Raw genomic sequence first — 16,144 nt, forward strand, 5'->3', positions numbered from 1 at the left:
CCTTGGAGATTTCAGCCTTCTCTTGTCTTCTGGGCAAGAAGACTATCCTCCCTGGCAGCCCTGAGACACAGAGCAACTCTTGAGCAGAAAAGGCCTGCGGCATCTCAGACCTGTCCCTTATTTCTTTTCAGAATGGTCCCTGGTTTTGTGGGCGTCATGGGAAGGGACAAGAAGAATTATAGAGTGATAGTGTTTAGACTGGAAGGAATGTGACATGCTATCTCATCCACATCTCGTTTTACAGAGGGACCTCATCCCACAGGTCCAGACTCACTCAGCTTGGGTAGTAAATAGGGAATAGAGTTCTTGCAGAACTTTCTCTCCCTGAGGATTTCCTTCCAGGTGTGGGATGGGCCATAACTGTGAAGTGGAGATGAGAATTCTTTCATTTTCCTCACTGGATCCCTGCATCCTGGCTGGAGATCCTGCTGCGCATTCCACATGAACATTTAAATCTGAGAAATACATTTATTCTTTTTAAGAGGAGTACTCTGGGTGTGTGGCTAAGGTTTAAAGGACATTCTTCCAAACAGCAAGCCCTTCTTACCTGTCAGAGCTTGGCAAGGTCAACTTCCATTTTTCCTGTCAACCCATTTCACAGATGGAGAGACTGAGACCCTCTGGTTCTCCTGAAGGCCATGGCTGTTTACCCCCTTCGGTAGCTCGTGGTGCTGGGGGCCATTGCAGGCCGGTCAGAAATCTGAACACTTTCTGCCAGGTCCCTACACGCTCTTCTCTGCGGGAAGGAAGATCACCCAGATGGAGCCTGCCTTTCTTCCCACCTGGGTGCCCAGGCGGGCACTGTGCGGCCAAGGCTTTATAAAGGGAAGGACTTGCCTGCTCTGGCAAACCTGCTTGCGCTCAGCAGAGGTGCCCATAAATCTTGCTGAAAACAAACGCTTTAAAAGAGGAGGAAAGTTTAAGAGGCCCTGTGGGCATATTCTAATCAGTGCTCGCTAATATCAGCCAGCTCCGATTTAGAATGTGGTGTTCCCAGTGGAGGGGGCCTGGGTAGGCACCATGTAAAATGCCGCCAGCTGTAATTAACTCTGACCTCCTCCGCCTGCCGGCTCCTGGCTCTTAATATTAGCTTTGACTCCCAGAATGAGCCTTCCGTGTTTGTTGTTGGGATGCGTTCTTTAAAATTCATGGTTAGCAGCCCTTCTTTCGCTCCCATCCTGACCCAAAATACACACACACACCCTGAGCTAAGGTGATCGATGGTATCAAATGAAATCAATAATCAGGTAGATCTTTGCAGTCATTGAAAATTCCATTTATCTCAATAATGCCAATAATCCCTACATTTATAGCTTATACTTTGCAGTGTGCAAAGTGATTTTATATATTTCATTGTTCCTCATTACAATCCTTTCAGGTGGGCAGGGCTGGTAGTATGTTCATCCACCAGATGAGAAAAAAACAAAGGCCAGAGAGGGGGACGGGTGTTTGGCATCGCCTGTGTAGTGAGTGGCTGAGCCCCTGATTCAAACTTAGGTCTTTCGATCTCAAAACTGTTCCTTAAATACTGGTGTTCATATGGACCATAGAGATAGTTTGTCATGATGGAGGTTGGGGTGAGGGGGAGCGAATTTGGTCTTTTCCTTACTTCCTGCCAGTTGAGGCAATAATTATTCAGCAATTTCTTTCTTCTGCCTCCTGGCAACAGAAGGATATTAGACATAAAGTAAGCATGGGCTTGTGGTGTGTAATATCTTGTGGACAAAGAGAATGATGAGAAAATTCTACCTAAACGTCTGTGACCATGAATGTGTGTTTGTGTATATTTTATTGGTTAGAAGAGCCATACATTTGAAAATGTTCTGAGAACCTGCTACATGCTGGGCTCTGTTCTGGCCACTCAGATGTGATATCTCTGTTCATTGAGTTACATTAGAGCTGGAGGAGACAAACCAGGAATAAAGATGCAAATAAGAAAAACAGTGCTATGTAGGGTGATGTATAGAGTAACCAGATGGGTACTTTAGGGTGGGTGATCAGGGGGCCTATTGGGGCTGAGATCTGAATGCCAGAGGGAGCCATCCATGTAAGGGAGGAGGAGGAAAGGGGAGGGGGAGGGTGAAGAGGGAGGGGGAGGGGAGGAGGAGGAGGGGAGGGGGGAGGAGGGGGAGGGGAGGAGGGGGAGGAGGGGGAGGAGGGGGAGGAGGGGGAGGGGAGGAGGGGGAGGAGGGGGAGGGGAGGAGGGGGAGGAGGGGGAGGGGAGGAGGGGGAGGAGGGGGAGGGGAGGGGGAGGAGGAAAGGGAAGGGGGAGGGGGAGAGGAGGGGGAGGGGAGGAGGAGGAGGAGGAAAGGGGAGGGGGAAGAGGAGGGGGAGGGGAAGGGGAGGGGGATGGCGAGGAGGAGGGGAGGGGGAGGGGAGGAGGAGGAGGGGGAGGAGGGGAGGAGCAGGAGGAGGAGGAGGGAGAGGAGGGGGAGGGAATGGGGGAGGAGGGGGAGGGGAGGGGATGGGGAGGGGGAAGGGGAGGGGGAGGAGGAAAGGGAAGGGGGAGGGGGAGAGGAGGGGGAGGGGAGGAGGAGGAGGAGGAAAGGGGAGGGGGAAGAGGAGGGGGAGGGGAAGGGGAGGGGGAGGGGGAAGAGGGGAGGGGTGGGGGAGGGGAGGGGAGGGGGAGGGGGAGGGGAGGCAGAGGTGGCAGTGGTGCTGGTTGTTCCAGGCAGAAAATATGGCCAGTGAAAAGGCCCTGTATTGGGAACAAGCTTGACCTATTTGAGCCCAGAAAGAAGGCAGTGAGGCTGGAGCTGAGTGAAGGAGGGGAGAGTGGCATGATATGGGGTTGGAGTTGGTGGCAAGGATCAGACTGGAAGTTTAGTAAATCAGAGTAGGGATTTTGGATTTTATTCCAAATCCAATGGGAAATCCTTGGAGGGCTTTACACAGGGGAGTGAGCTCTGATTTACATTTTCAAAAAGACCCTCTGGCTGCCCTGTGGCAGAGTTTAGGAGGGCAAGAAGTGGAGGTGCTAGTGGAGACAGTGAGAAAGGGAAGAGCTCTGGACATGATTCAGAGGCCTCACGGGACTGGTTGACTTAGATGGCAGGGTGTGGAGGATAAAGTGACTCCTAGGTGGGTGGAGACCCCACTAACTGCCACGTGGACAATTTGGGGAGTAGACGGGGGCGAAGAGTTCTGCTTGGCCATGTGAAATTTGAGATGTGTGTTTTACATCCAAGTGAGATGTCAAATATGAGTTTGGAGTTTGGAAAAGGGTCAGAGATAGGGCTTTGGGATTCATCAGCCTGTAGATGGTATTGAAAACCATGGGGATGGATGGATGAATTGGGTAGAGTGTGTGGAGGGAGAGGAAGCAGAGGCCCAAGACGCGGGGTTTAGTCTCCAGCAAGAAGCAGGAGTGTCAAGGCAGGGGGCTGGGGGTAGAACACGCTATGAGCTTCCTTCTATCCACTGCCGGAACCCCACTCAGCGGTTTCACAACTGTGGGCTATTGATCACCATGGCCTGAGTGAGAGGTTGATTTATCAGTGAAAACCCATTGCGATCTCTTGGGGGAAGACCCTTAAATTATGTGGATAGTTTAAAAGTCTGTAGAATCACTTATCAGTCAACAGGTAACTTACTGAACATACACTATTGGTTAGGTGGTATCCTGGGCAATACAGCTTCATTTTCAGAGGACAGTGCATTGTGGCTTCACACACACACATACACATTTACACACATATGTGTGTGGTATTATTACTTGTGGGTCCGTGTGCTTGAGTGGGCGTTCTGTAACAGACGATCACTGTATACACATAAATGCAAAAATGCACAGGTGCAGCCATCATCCGTAAAGCCTGCTTTCTGCTCTGTGTGGAGCCCCCCTGAAAGTTCCCTTGTCCTCACCTCCAGCAATCCTAGAGTCTCTTCTGTCTCCTGGGGATGGAGCTGGACTCTGTTGTTAAGCTCTGTGTTTGACATGTTTCCTGGCTTCCACGTTTGCTGTGATCACCTCTTAAATCTGCAGACCTGAATCCATGAACATTTAGGTCACCGGTCCAAGCAGACTTCAGCTCACAAACTGGTTGGAGGTGCTGGTCTGTGCTTTGGGGTTGGGTGTAGTTTCTCAGCTGCAACTTTTCAGTGGAGATGAGGGTTCAGGGAAGCCACATGCAAGAATCTTCAAGAACTAGAGTCTTGGAAATTTTTTAGGAAGTTTAATATCTGGCATTTGTGGATGAAAAATGTCACCTGCTGTATCAGTAAACAAAGGATGTTGCAGCCATCAAACCATTAGCCACTGTAGCCACCCCCAGCTATGCACTGTGAGGGGGTTCAGGATGGAGAGAAAAGCAGGATGCTGGCCCTAGATAGTTAAGGTGCATAGCAAAGGAGTGATTTTCATAAGCCCAGACTTTTGCATCTTCCCATACATAGGAAAGCGCTTAATTCATTAACTTGAGATGTCTATTTTCTCTTTAATTAATAGTAATCTTTTGATTTTCCGACCACCTGATTTTTGTTGCAAAGACTCCTATATATCCTGGCCCCTCCCTTACCTCTTCAGAGCAGTCCCTCAGAGCTATCTGAGAGACTGCCTCCCGGGCGTAGGTCCTCAGCAAGTTTTCCGAATAAAACATAATTTAAATTTTAGGTTGTGCATTTTTATTTTTCAGTCAACACATCTTTCTCAGAAGCAATGAAAATATTTTCTACTCCTTATCCCATTCACCCCTGACAGAGCCCCGGAAGTTCAGTGAGAGTAAGAATTGTTATTCTGAGTTTATGGAGAAGGCCCTTAACAAAGAATCCCGTGTGAGGTCCCAGAGTTAGCAGGGGATGCTGGTGGCACTCTAGCCACCAGGGCCAGTTCTCCATATCTTGGAGTGAAGAGGTGCTTTCTCCTACAGGAAAAGTATTGCTCTCATGAAATTTGCAGAGTCCATATGTAAGGACTCCAGTCTAGTTTCCGGACCTTAAATTCCTGTTCTCCACCAACTGTTACAAAAGGGTCCAACTAATACACGAATCCTGGGGTATTTGGGTACAGGATAAATGGGGTAACATGGAGGCGGGAGAGGGAGGAAGGAGTGAAAGCTGTACTAAGTAGCAGTGGAGTTCAATGACGTTTACGTTTGATCTGAGATCTATAAGCCTGCTTCCATACCTTTTGCCCTTTCTACCTAGCCTTATACATTCTGCAGCAAAAAATGGACTGGACCACAAAAACATGCCTACTAGTTTATCAAGCTGGCTTTCTACCTGGGTACACAAATGCTAGTAATACTAATGATAGCCATGGCTTTAAAAATAACACTGACAGTGGCATCTCCAAAAATTAAAATAACCTCAAGTTTGAACTTTCACGATCCCGGTCATAGAAAGTCTACGACAGCATTGAATAAATGTGAGAGGTGTCATTTGAGGTGGAATGGTGAGACGGGGAGGTGAATCCCAGAACTCCACACCCTTCATCTCTAAGCGGTCAGCCTGCAAACCGCTGAGGACCGGCCTCAGAAGATGGCTCGTCAGAGCAGGGGGCTTTGGGGTGGGGGGCAGTTGTTCTTCAGGGTTAGGATCAAATTTAAAAGCACCACCATTTACCTTGGTTGCTAAGCCCTCCTGAGCCCGAAGTGAGGAATTCTGATTGGCAGAATCTGTAGGAATTTAGACAAGGGGAACAGCACGGAAAAACGGGAAGCTTAGGATGGGGACCCTGGCTGCAAAGCAACTCAGTGCTTCAATAAGCCCGAATCTGCTGAGAATACATTTTACGAACATGCAGCTAAGTTGGCTGCCTTTGTTTGGGGGTTTGTTAAGCATTATCTAAAGAATGCCATGGTTCAGCCTGCTCGGTGTGAAGTCTAATTCTTCCCCTTTCTGGAGCCACGGCCTGGTGTGTTCAATTTTTCTCTCTCCGTAGGGCTGCAGGCGCTCTGGTACTCCAGCCAAAAAAACACTCATATTTTAGCAAGCTTAGTCCCAGTCTGGTTGCCAGGCAGTAAAACGAGCACTTGCCTGCCCCAGGGAGAGGGGGACCGCGAGATGGAAAGGGGTCATGTAAACGGCTCACTCGAACCCTCCCCCTAAATCTCCGCTTGAGAGTCTTTGGGGCAGTTGATATGTTTATCGATGTGGAGAGACACTGCTGCATAGGCCCAAACTGTGGTCGTTTGTCAGAACTAATACTACAAATTATTTTTATTATTGTAGAGATGCTAATCAGAGGATAAGTTTGCCCTCTGCCGCTTCTGGAGGGTGTTAGATATACTCATTTGACTGACGTGGTTCTGCATACGCAGCACAGACCCCATTTCACGAAAGGGCCAAGTGAGGCATGAAGCAGCTGAGTTTCTTGCACTGAGGGAATAGACGAATCAAACAGCAGCATCTCGTTCCCCTCAAGGGAGGGCAGCATTGCAGGTGGAGTTCGTGTATCTTCTCTCTGACATCTTCTCTCCAGTCTCGCTGCGGTGCAAGAGGCTGCAGGAGAGACGCCCTTCAGTCCTGGAAATACGTCTCTGTGACTGATATTAAGAAGAGGGCGCTGAGATAGGCCCTCTGTCTCTTCTTCCAAGTCTCCGCTGGAACAGGAAGCAGACTCGGGCCAGTGCTTGCTGACTGCAGTGCTACTTTTCAGGGACAAGACCTCTGCCCACTGGATGAAGTCCACACCCGTTTATTTTTCACAGACCGTGGAGTTCCCGTCAGGGAAGAACCGATTTCAGCCATGACTGGACAAGTCTGGTGAGTTTGCGACCCACAGTGGAAAGGCTACTAGTTCTGGCCTGGAACTCACTGACACAGGAAAACGTGCTGAATGCCCATAGGATGTCCAGCTGGTGGTGGACATTTAACTTCTGAGCTCAAGCCTGAATTCCAGAAGAGGTCCTCACAAACAGAGAGGAGGCTGCCTCCTTTGCCTCCTGCCTGGTGCTCTCGGGGCTGAGGTTCCCTGTGGGCCTCCGATAAAAAGACTCACGCCTCACCTTCAGGACCCTTGGTACTGGGTCCCCTTTAACGCTCTGATGCCTTCCTCTTGGCCTGCAGGTGAGTTTTCTCTGGGTGAAGGCTTTTTAATGCTGTGCTCCCCACTGAGGGCCTGTGTACTGAATTTTTTTTAAAAACAACTGATTATCAGTTTATTAAAAATGTTGATTTGAGCATCTGCAAATGGTGACTTCAACCTCGACTCCTGGCTCAAGACTGATGGAAGTGACCTGCTGGACAATCTCAGGAGGCCTGTGCAGGTCAGTGAGTCGCCTGTGGATCCTCATCTGGAAACGATCCCAAGTCTTAGAACCTTCACCACCAGGAGTTTTCCTTGTAGTTATTCTCAGAGTCTTGGTAGGCATCCGAACCGGTCCTTTCACTTTGGGATTCTTTTCCTTCGCGCCTCTGATCTGGTCAACACATACCTTCTCCAAAGACTTCACGTTGCGGCCGGTGAGGGTGATTCTAACATGGTGAATCACCACGCCACCTCTGGCTCCACGGAAGTCTTTCTGGTATCTTTAAAAGCCATGGCTGTGGCGCGGCTTCCTGACCGACTTGTTCGTCGGTGGGGGTGAACAGCGGTGAAGCAGGGACAGGAGCGGGTGGCCCGAGGCTCCGCTGCAGTGGCGACCGCCTCTTCTTCAAAGAGCCTGTGTACTGAATTTCATCTGGTCCTGCCACCTCCCATCCAAATGCCAGTCAAACCAGGAGGTAGTCCAGAATCGGGTGGTATGGGCTAGCCCCTGGGCATATGGAAACAGCGAGGTTTGGAGAGACTGCGGGTGAAGAGGGAGGACAGCAAGAGAGAGGATGCAGCAAGCAGGCAGAGAGAGAACACCTGTGGCAGGGAAACTCCTGTGTTTGATGAAGGGCTTGGCGTGATGGAGGTGCCGGGAAGAAGTGAGGGGATGTGAGAAAGGTTGCTCTGAAAGGCAGGAGAAACCTCCTGAAGGAGAGCCTGGATGATCGTCACTTTTCCTTCTCTCATAGCGTGGCTGCCGAGTGTCTCCTGGGTTCCAGGCGCCGTGCTAGATTCTCGGCGTACAAAAACTAATAGGGCACAGCCACATGCTAGATGTTGATAGCTAGATGCCTCCAAGACAGTTAAGCGTGGTGAGGTTATGGACCTCTCTGAGAATGTGATGTAAATTGGGACAGTAAGGCAAGGTGGTTTCGTGAGCGGGAGCTCTGCAGCTAGAGCCCTGGGTTTGAATCCCGGCTCCACCGCTGGTTGGTTCTGTGACTTTGGCAAGTTTTTTAGCCTCTTGGTACTTCTGTTTCCCCATCTTTAAATGGAGGATGAAAGCAATTTGTATCTCCTATGTAAGGACTAAATTAGCTGCTCTGGGTTAAGCCTTTAGAATAGCAACTTGTGCATGGTAACTGACATTGGGTATGGTAGTTATTCCCAGAAATTCGCATTAAGCACCTACACACAAAACCATACAATTTCTGGGGGGTTCCTAGACCTCCTGATGCCCAGTCATAGACCCCTGACTAAGAATCCTAGTTATTTCTTCACTTATGTCACCCAACCAATCAGAAGAAGCTGGATTCTTGCCCTGAAGAACAACAGATCCCATTCTTTCTCTGCCATTCTAGCAGGAAGCATTTTAGGTGCTGTGGGGTGCCGTGGAGGGTGGATGTAGGGTGCACGCAGCAGAAGGATGAGACCTTCCTGTGGCCACAGTGGACGGAGGGAGGCAGATTCCAGGAATCTGAAGCCCAAAGAGGGCTGGTGGAGCAAAGGAGGACTTGGGTATTCCTGGCAGCCGGGTGCTTTGAAAGATTCCCGTGGAGCAGTGACGACCCACGTTAGATCCGTCTCTGATCCGAACATACACCTGCCCACGGTGAGAGGGAGTGTGAGATGAAGAAGACCCAATGCGTGACGTTATCCCAGGTGTGGTTACCCTGTTTGCAGCCCCTGAACAGTCTCCCAGACGCTGCCACGGCCCTGGAATGCCCCTTCCTGAGCGGAAGATTCGGCAGAGATGCCCTCTCGAACGAAGCTGGCACTCCTGGTTCTGAGCCCTGGCGGAGAGTGGAGGGATGGGCAGATGCCAAGACAACTTCATCGAGTGGACGTGCCACCCACAGAGCCTTTCTGACCCCCACCTCCTCCTGTCGCCAGCGTCTTGCCACTCAGCCCTGCCCAGCATTTGGGATTCCAACGGCCCCAGCAAACTGGCCACTCCACCCCGACTTGACTTGCAGCTCTCACCAATGAGCCCTGCAGGTCCCTCCCCCGGCACCCCCCATTCCTGTCCCAAACAGTTGAATATGGGTCCCAGAGCTGTTGCACGATTGCACCCTACTTGCAGCTCATTCGTACCCTCACCGTACGTTGCTAGGAATCATGAACACAGTTGTGGCATGCCTTGAATTTGGCCGATTAAAGATTTTAGTTCCCACATCTTGGGCTCAGTGGAGGCCCTTACCTCTACCTTTCTATATCTCTCTACTGCTCAGTGCCCTGTTTCTCCTGCTGTCAGTTGGAGTTACCAACAAGAACGCTCACGGCACCAAATGATGTGTATGGAGTTCCCACGTCCTTTGTAAAGTGCGCTCACATGCGATATCTTACTAATATCATCCTCCGTTTTCAATCATGAGTAAATGCTTTTTTCCAACCACTCTCTTAAGAGCTGAGGAGTTTATTTCAACCAAGGAAGCCTGTCATCAGTCACACTTTAAAAATCTTTTTGCTTTTCATGACAAATGTAGAATAACATTGTCCGAGGTGATTTGAGCAGCCGAAGTCAGGAGAGAGTGGTTATACCCTCCAGTTCTGAGTCCTGTGTTCACCCTGGCTTCGAGCATATGGTTGTGGGACCACTGGCCATTCATCCTCTTTAAGTTACCCATCAAGTTACAAGTGCTGATTCTTCCTGGGACCCACGGCTGCATGCTGGGGCCAGGCTTTGCCAAAGACTGCATGGGGGAGGGCGGAGGGCAGCTGCCTCTTGGGCAGCACAGTCTGGCTGGAATCTTTTTATGTTTCAAGAGCTCTTCATCAGCAAGGGTCTGATTTTAAAATGCCGGCAGGCTCTTGTTATCAGAAAAAGAGGGACTTGTCTTAGCATTAAAGACCTCTTGAAGGGCAGGAAAAGGCAGAGAGGGTTTTCCAAGATAGACTGTGACCGGGGAGTTGAAGTTTGGCGAGGAGAATCAGAAAATGCATTCTCAGGGCGTGATACTGAGCGCAGAGGAGGGGCCTTAGCAGGGGTATATGTGAAGGAAGGTACTTCGATGTGGTTAGAAGTCACCTGTAAGTGAGGAGACGGCTGTCACCCCCGTCAGGTTTAGTGTGACATCCTTTGGCGTTTTTTTCCTGGGGTATTGCTCACAAATGCTAATGGGCGGTTGCATTGGGCTCTCTCTAGCAGAGCCCAGACTGCTGCTTGTTCCGGGAGAGGGGGGTGGGGTGGGGGGGTGGGACTGTTATTCACACTTGCTAATGAATAACTTCCCTTAGTGTATTCACCAACCAAGTCAAACAAGTGACTGTGGGCACCTAGAAGCAAATTACTTGCCTGGTAGAGGCCCAGCCTGGGACTGAGATTGGGAGGACTTGAGTCCTGTAGCTCTTCAGTGGCAGTTTCAGATGTCAGTCTGGCTGTGTTTGATCCATGCGGAGGCTCGCTGATTGGAAACCATAGGGTTCCTTCCACCATTAACCCCAGAGTTCCTATAAACCCTGGTCTAGTGTGTTTAAATTAAAAACTGAACTGAGACCCAAGACGCTTCACTCTGGCAAGGTGAAAGGATACTAGAACTCCTAACAACAGGTAAGGAAATGAGAATTGCTATCAATTATTGAAGGCCTACTATGCTTCAGCTAGTGTGCTCTCTCTCTATTGTTGTATTAAATCCTGCCAACAAGCTTATGAGGCAGGTTACCATCTCCACGTTACAGATAGGGAAACTGAGGCTCAGAGAGGTTAAGTAACGCACTCTTGCCTGTGAATGGGTTCCCACCAGTGTTTCACCTCTAGGGGAATTTCAGTTTTTTGCCTCCATGGCACGTTACGTCCGTGACCGCCATGGCAACAATGCTATAAAGTTTCAAGGGACTTAGCAGCCCTGAGGCTGTGGCTGGAGACTGCGTCCCACAGCTCTTTATGAGGGTGGTGGCCATCCATCAGTCCTGCTGCCACTTCTGATTTCTGCAGTAAATACTCACCCCTGGAGTCCAGCTCTGGGAAGGTGGATTAGCTAAGGGCAGCGTGGTCATTTCTCAGTTCTTAGAGAGAATCAGCAGTCAGCCCTGACTTCTATGCCCCAAAACCAAAATCCCATGTTAGTTCAATTCAATTCATTTTAATTCAGTCTGACAAACAGTTAAGTACCTACTGTACTGTACATGGCTAGGTACTATGCTATGTACAGGGGATTAAAAAAAAAAAAGGAATATTGTTCCTCTAGGGACACAGTGTAGTGAGGGAGACAGATATAAGCTGATAGTTATAAATTCAGTGACATAGACCAAAGTAGATGCGTAAAGTGTTCTTAGACCATGAAGATGAGAGTATAAATACATATGTGTGTAGAGGTCCTGAGGATGGGAATGGAGGATGGCCAGGGGAGGCCACAATTGGACCTGAAAAGTAGAGAAGAGAGAAAAAGTCATTCCAGGAAACCAGGCAGGTGTGCACTGCCCAGGACTCAGGGCAGGTACGTCACCGTCAGGCTAGGATGAGATTACGCTCACTTAGCCTCTCTGTGCCCGGTTGCTTAGTCTGTAAGATGGGGACGATCACTGTGTCTGACTCAGGGTGGTGATGATGAATAAATGACTTCATCTAGTGCCTTGAGGAGTGTCTTGGGCGTGTAAAGCTTCAGCGAGCATGACTTGCTAGTGCTTGTTTGTCTTCACGTGGTGCTACCTTGTGGCATCGCTCTGTGGTCCTGTGTGTTCTCCCAGAGGTGCCAGATGTGTGCTCAGCAATCCATTGAACGTCTTCTTGCACCCTCATCTTATTTAACTCTTGTATCATCACTTAGCTTTGCTCATGCTCGTGCTCTGAACCTCCAACTAGATGTTAGACTTCCCTGTGTAAGGAACAATCTGTGTTTTTGTGATACTCATCACATGGAATGACTCAATACAGTGGGTGCTTAATAAATGCATATTTATTACAAATACGATAATGTACGTAATAAGATGCAATGTGTTTGGTGGGGGCAACGTTCATATCAGGAGAGACAAGATAGCAGAATTAGGAGCTCATTGTATGGGAGCCCAGATGGGAAGGTGAGATTTGCCTCAGTGGACAGGGTCCGAAGGATCCCTGATGGGTTGACCTGCCTTTCGTGAAAAATTTTGCCCCTTTGAGTCGATGGCACGTTTGTGTCTGCTGGATGAATGGTCTTTGTATGGACACAGATTATCTCAGGACTTGCTGTTAGGAGGGGCTTCTGGGTGGTATTGGGTTCCTAGGAAGCCGTCAAGCAGGCTCCCTTCGTTAGACCACACATGCTACTCATCCTTTGTAAAGGGCGGGGGAAGGAGTCCCTAGGCATGACAGGTCACTCAGGGATGGTGATGGCTTTGCACATCCCTCCTCCAAGAGCTTGCTCACAAAGGGTTCTCCATCAGCGGGACACAGCACATTTGGACTTGCCTGGGTGGCTAGTGCACAGAATCCTCCCCACACACCCTCAGGGGTGCTCTTACCTGCGCCAGAGCAGTTAGTGCTGTGGCTCCTCCCACCTCGTGTCTCCAGCTGGGCTGGTGCAAGTCCAAACCACGAAGTGCTTCTCCCTGGACAGATGGGAATGTGGGTGCCGTGCATAGGCTGAGCTGTAGAAAGTCCTCTATTTCCTCTCCCCGTGCCGCCAGGGATGTGCTTATAAATACCTCTCCGTGGGCCATAGAAGAATGTTCACGGAAGACCTAAGTCCTGCCTTGTTCACAGCCATCACTCTGGGGAGTTCCCCAGGCTGCATTCACTGCTGAGGGCCTTGTCAGCCCCAGGCTCACCCTCACTAGCGTCTTCCTGAACCACACCATCAATAACTATGGATCATATCCCCAGGCGGGCCCCTAACAAGCTAGCCTGACTGCTCTGGGCCTCCTGGGGGCTTCTGCGTTTCTCTGTGCCTCTTATTTCATCGCTCACCGAACGATGGAACACAGCCAGCTCACTTCCCAGGCCATCCTCATCCTTCCGCCCCTTCCTGCCATCACCTCTCCCCACCCACGCAGCCCCAGTCCTTCCAACTCCCCCACAGTGGTTTTCCATCTGTGCTGATGGAGGTGAGCGTTGTTGCACATTCTTGGGCCTGGGGTATGCACTTGTTTGAGCCCAGCGGAGGCGGGGACAGGCTGGATGGCAGGGGAGGGAGGAGTGGGTGAGGGTCCTTTCCACAGTTTGGTTGCCACCCTCACGTTGGCCCTGCTGCTTCTGATGAGTGAATGAGGCTGGTTGACGCTTCAGCCACCGGTGTAACCAGATCTCCCAGGACTCTTGAAAAATGGAGTCCTCTTCAGCAGCAAATGTTTGCAATTAACTTTAACATATGTGGAATTTGTTTTTGCGTCTGTAAAGCATGATAGGCAGTGAGGGTCTGGCAGGGAACGCACCCAGCTTGTCACGCCCCGGGCCGAGCTGGTGGGTGGAATCTTTCCACTCGGTTTACAGCACGGAGTCGCTTGGTGAACTGAGTGGTCATCGATGGGTCAGCCGGGGCCCTGAGCCCTCCCTCTGGCTTGGTGCAGCCTCTTCCTTCCAGGTGTTTCTACCTGCCCAGCAGCAGGGTAAAGTGTGGTTCTCTTCCTTTTTACGACGGGGTCAGCAGCCGCTGGTCTTAGTGACCCTTGCTTCTCAGTATTGGCCACTGTCCGGTTCCTGTGCTCTTGGAACACTGTGCCTTCTGCCGTCTGGCCGTCCTGCCGGGATCCACAGGCTTTGATCGGCATGCGATAGAAAACATAGGTCAGCTTTGGGACCAAATCCCAGGTGAACTCTATGACTTAGTAGGTATTGGGCTGCAAGTAATGTGAAAATGAATGATCGTAGGTTTAAACCAAAGGGAGAGTGATTTTTTCTTAACCAGAAATTGGGAGGGATGCATTTCTGTGTTGGTTTGGCAGTTCAACTGTGTCATCCACGGTTTGGATCCAACCTCTCTCCAAATTCCTACCCTCTGTCCTCCGTGTGTTGACTTCATTGTCCTGCTTGTCACCCAGTGCCTGCAAGGTGGCTTCACATCCTCATAAGATAGGGCCCAGAGTGAGAAGGAAAGGGCTGGGACTAGAGCTTTCTTCGTTGTCTGCTTCTGAGAGGAAAATCTTTCTTTGAAGTCCCCAGCAGACTTCCCCTTATATCTCTTTGGCCACATACCCACCCACCCCCAGGTTGGTCACCGGCAAACGGGGAGAGATTGGTCTGCCTGGCTAAGATTACTTGAGACTTATCCCTGGAACGGGGTACATTGCTGCCCATCAACATTGGGGTTCCCTTAGTGAGGTAGAAGTGGTGACTGGGAAGGCAACCAACGGTGTCTGCTGTGGTGTTCCTCCACTGGCAGAAAAGGCAGGGGTCACTGGGCTCGAAACTGCTGGAAGGGGAGAAGTCACTCCTGGGAAACAGAAGTGTGTGGGATATGAGATGGCAGTAGTCCACGCCTCCCCAGGATTCTTTTGCATCTGTCCTGCATGCTGGCCTGACAGAGTTCCTCCTACGGCGCTGCTTGTCTCTGCTCAGAAACGTGTGGACTCCCGTTTCCTATGCAATAGAGGTCAGACTCTGCTTAGCATTCAAGGCCCTCTCTCTCTGGCTCGAGACAGCCTCCCATCTCGCAGGAAACACACATTTCATCTTTTATCTCTTGATTCTCCTCTGTGCCAAGCAGGTAGCAGTCAAGCTAGTCTACTTTTTTACCTGCTTACCTCACCTTGGGCTTTTTGTCTCTGCATCCCAGCTCACTCTAGAGTCTCCATTTGGCACGTATGACACTGTGACAGGCCGTTCAGGTTTTCTACTGATTATTTAAGGTTCTCGTTTAAGTCATCATTTCTTTGGAGAATACTGCCTTGATCGTCCCCAACTGGAAGTTTCCTGAGTCTTCTGTGAGTTTCTGTAGCTCTTGTTTTCAGTGTACCCACATGAGCCACAGAGCGCGCCGAATGGGCAAGGATGACTTCACAGCGGTGCTTGAGGCATGAGCTGACCCTTAAAGGCCGGGCAGGTTTTCGTTTGCTGAGAAGACAGAAGCCATGCCACGTAGTTGAGGGGGCAGGATGCAACTGTGACTAAGAACACACCAGGGTCTTCACATTCCTGCTTTTGCCTCACCTTCAAGCATCTTAATACTTTCTCTAGGAGCATGTGAAATTGGCTCCTGGCCACCATACTGGATAGCACATATATAGGGCATTTATATCATTGCAGAAAGTTCTGTTGGGCAGTGCTGACCTGGAGGGTCGCCCGGGGAGGTGTCTAGTGGGGCTGAAATCCTGATGTCCTTCGGTGCGGGACAGTTCCCACGTTTATTCTATTAGTTTGCTGAACTCTGACCCGGCAGTCTCTAGTGTGGGGATGGACATACAAGCAGGCCTTTGAGAAGCTGGTTCTCAGCAGGGTATTCCCATGTAGCCCTGCTCTCAGCACTGGGACAGGTAACACCCTCTGGAGCCAGTCTCCAAATTGAGAGTCCAGAGTATCTCACCCTCTTTTGTCTCAAACCCTCCAAGGGACTGACGTGTGCTTAAAGAGGTAATGGGGGTAAATGATGAAACAGGAGATCCATCCCTGGGTAGCTCTTGGTGAGCCTCTGGTGGCTTAGCCAGGGATGAGGTGATGAGTCTAGGCTCTTGAAGAAGCCACACACCTGAGCTGTTGGGGATTTCTCTCTGTCCTGTTCTTCGACTTTGGGTCCAGTATATAGAAAGCATGGCTCCCTTCTAGAGATTCTTGTTGCCTGTCATAGGGCCTTTGCAATAGCTTTGAAAAATTTTCATAAAAATATGAAGCACATCTAGATAGCTAAGACCAGGTTATGTACATGTACATAAAACCTGGTACGTGGACTGTTTTACAGACCGTTTTTAGTGACATCCCCTCATTTGCTGCTGAAAACTGGTGACGTGGTTTTCATTAACCCCATTTTACAGCTGAGAGATTCAAGCTCAGAGAATTAGTTAGCTTGACTGAGGTCACGCGGATAGTAAGTGGTAGAGTGGGAT

General features: G+C 50.1%; 1 protein-coding gene and 1 pseudogene across 1 annotated transcript in view; one reads left to right on the forward strand and one right to left on the reverse strand.

Moving 5' to 3' along the window:
* Positions 1-16,144, forward strand: part of LMX1A (LIM homeobox transcription factor 1 alpha) — a 152,798-nt gene that overhangs the window by 67,733 nt on the left and 68,921 nt on the right. The window lies entirely within an intron of this gene.
* Positions 6,822-7,480, reverse strand: LOC115847968 (small ribosomal subunit protein uS10-like; annotated as a pseudogene).

This window comes from Globicephala melas, chromosome 1 (genome assembly GCF_963455315.2).
Source record: "Globicephala melas chromosome 1, mGloMel1.2, whole genome shotgun sequence".
NCBI classification, from domain to species: Eukaryota; Metazoa; Chordata; class Mammalia; order Artiodactyla; family Delphinidae; genus Globicephala; species Globicephala melas.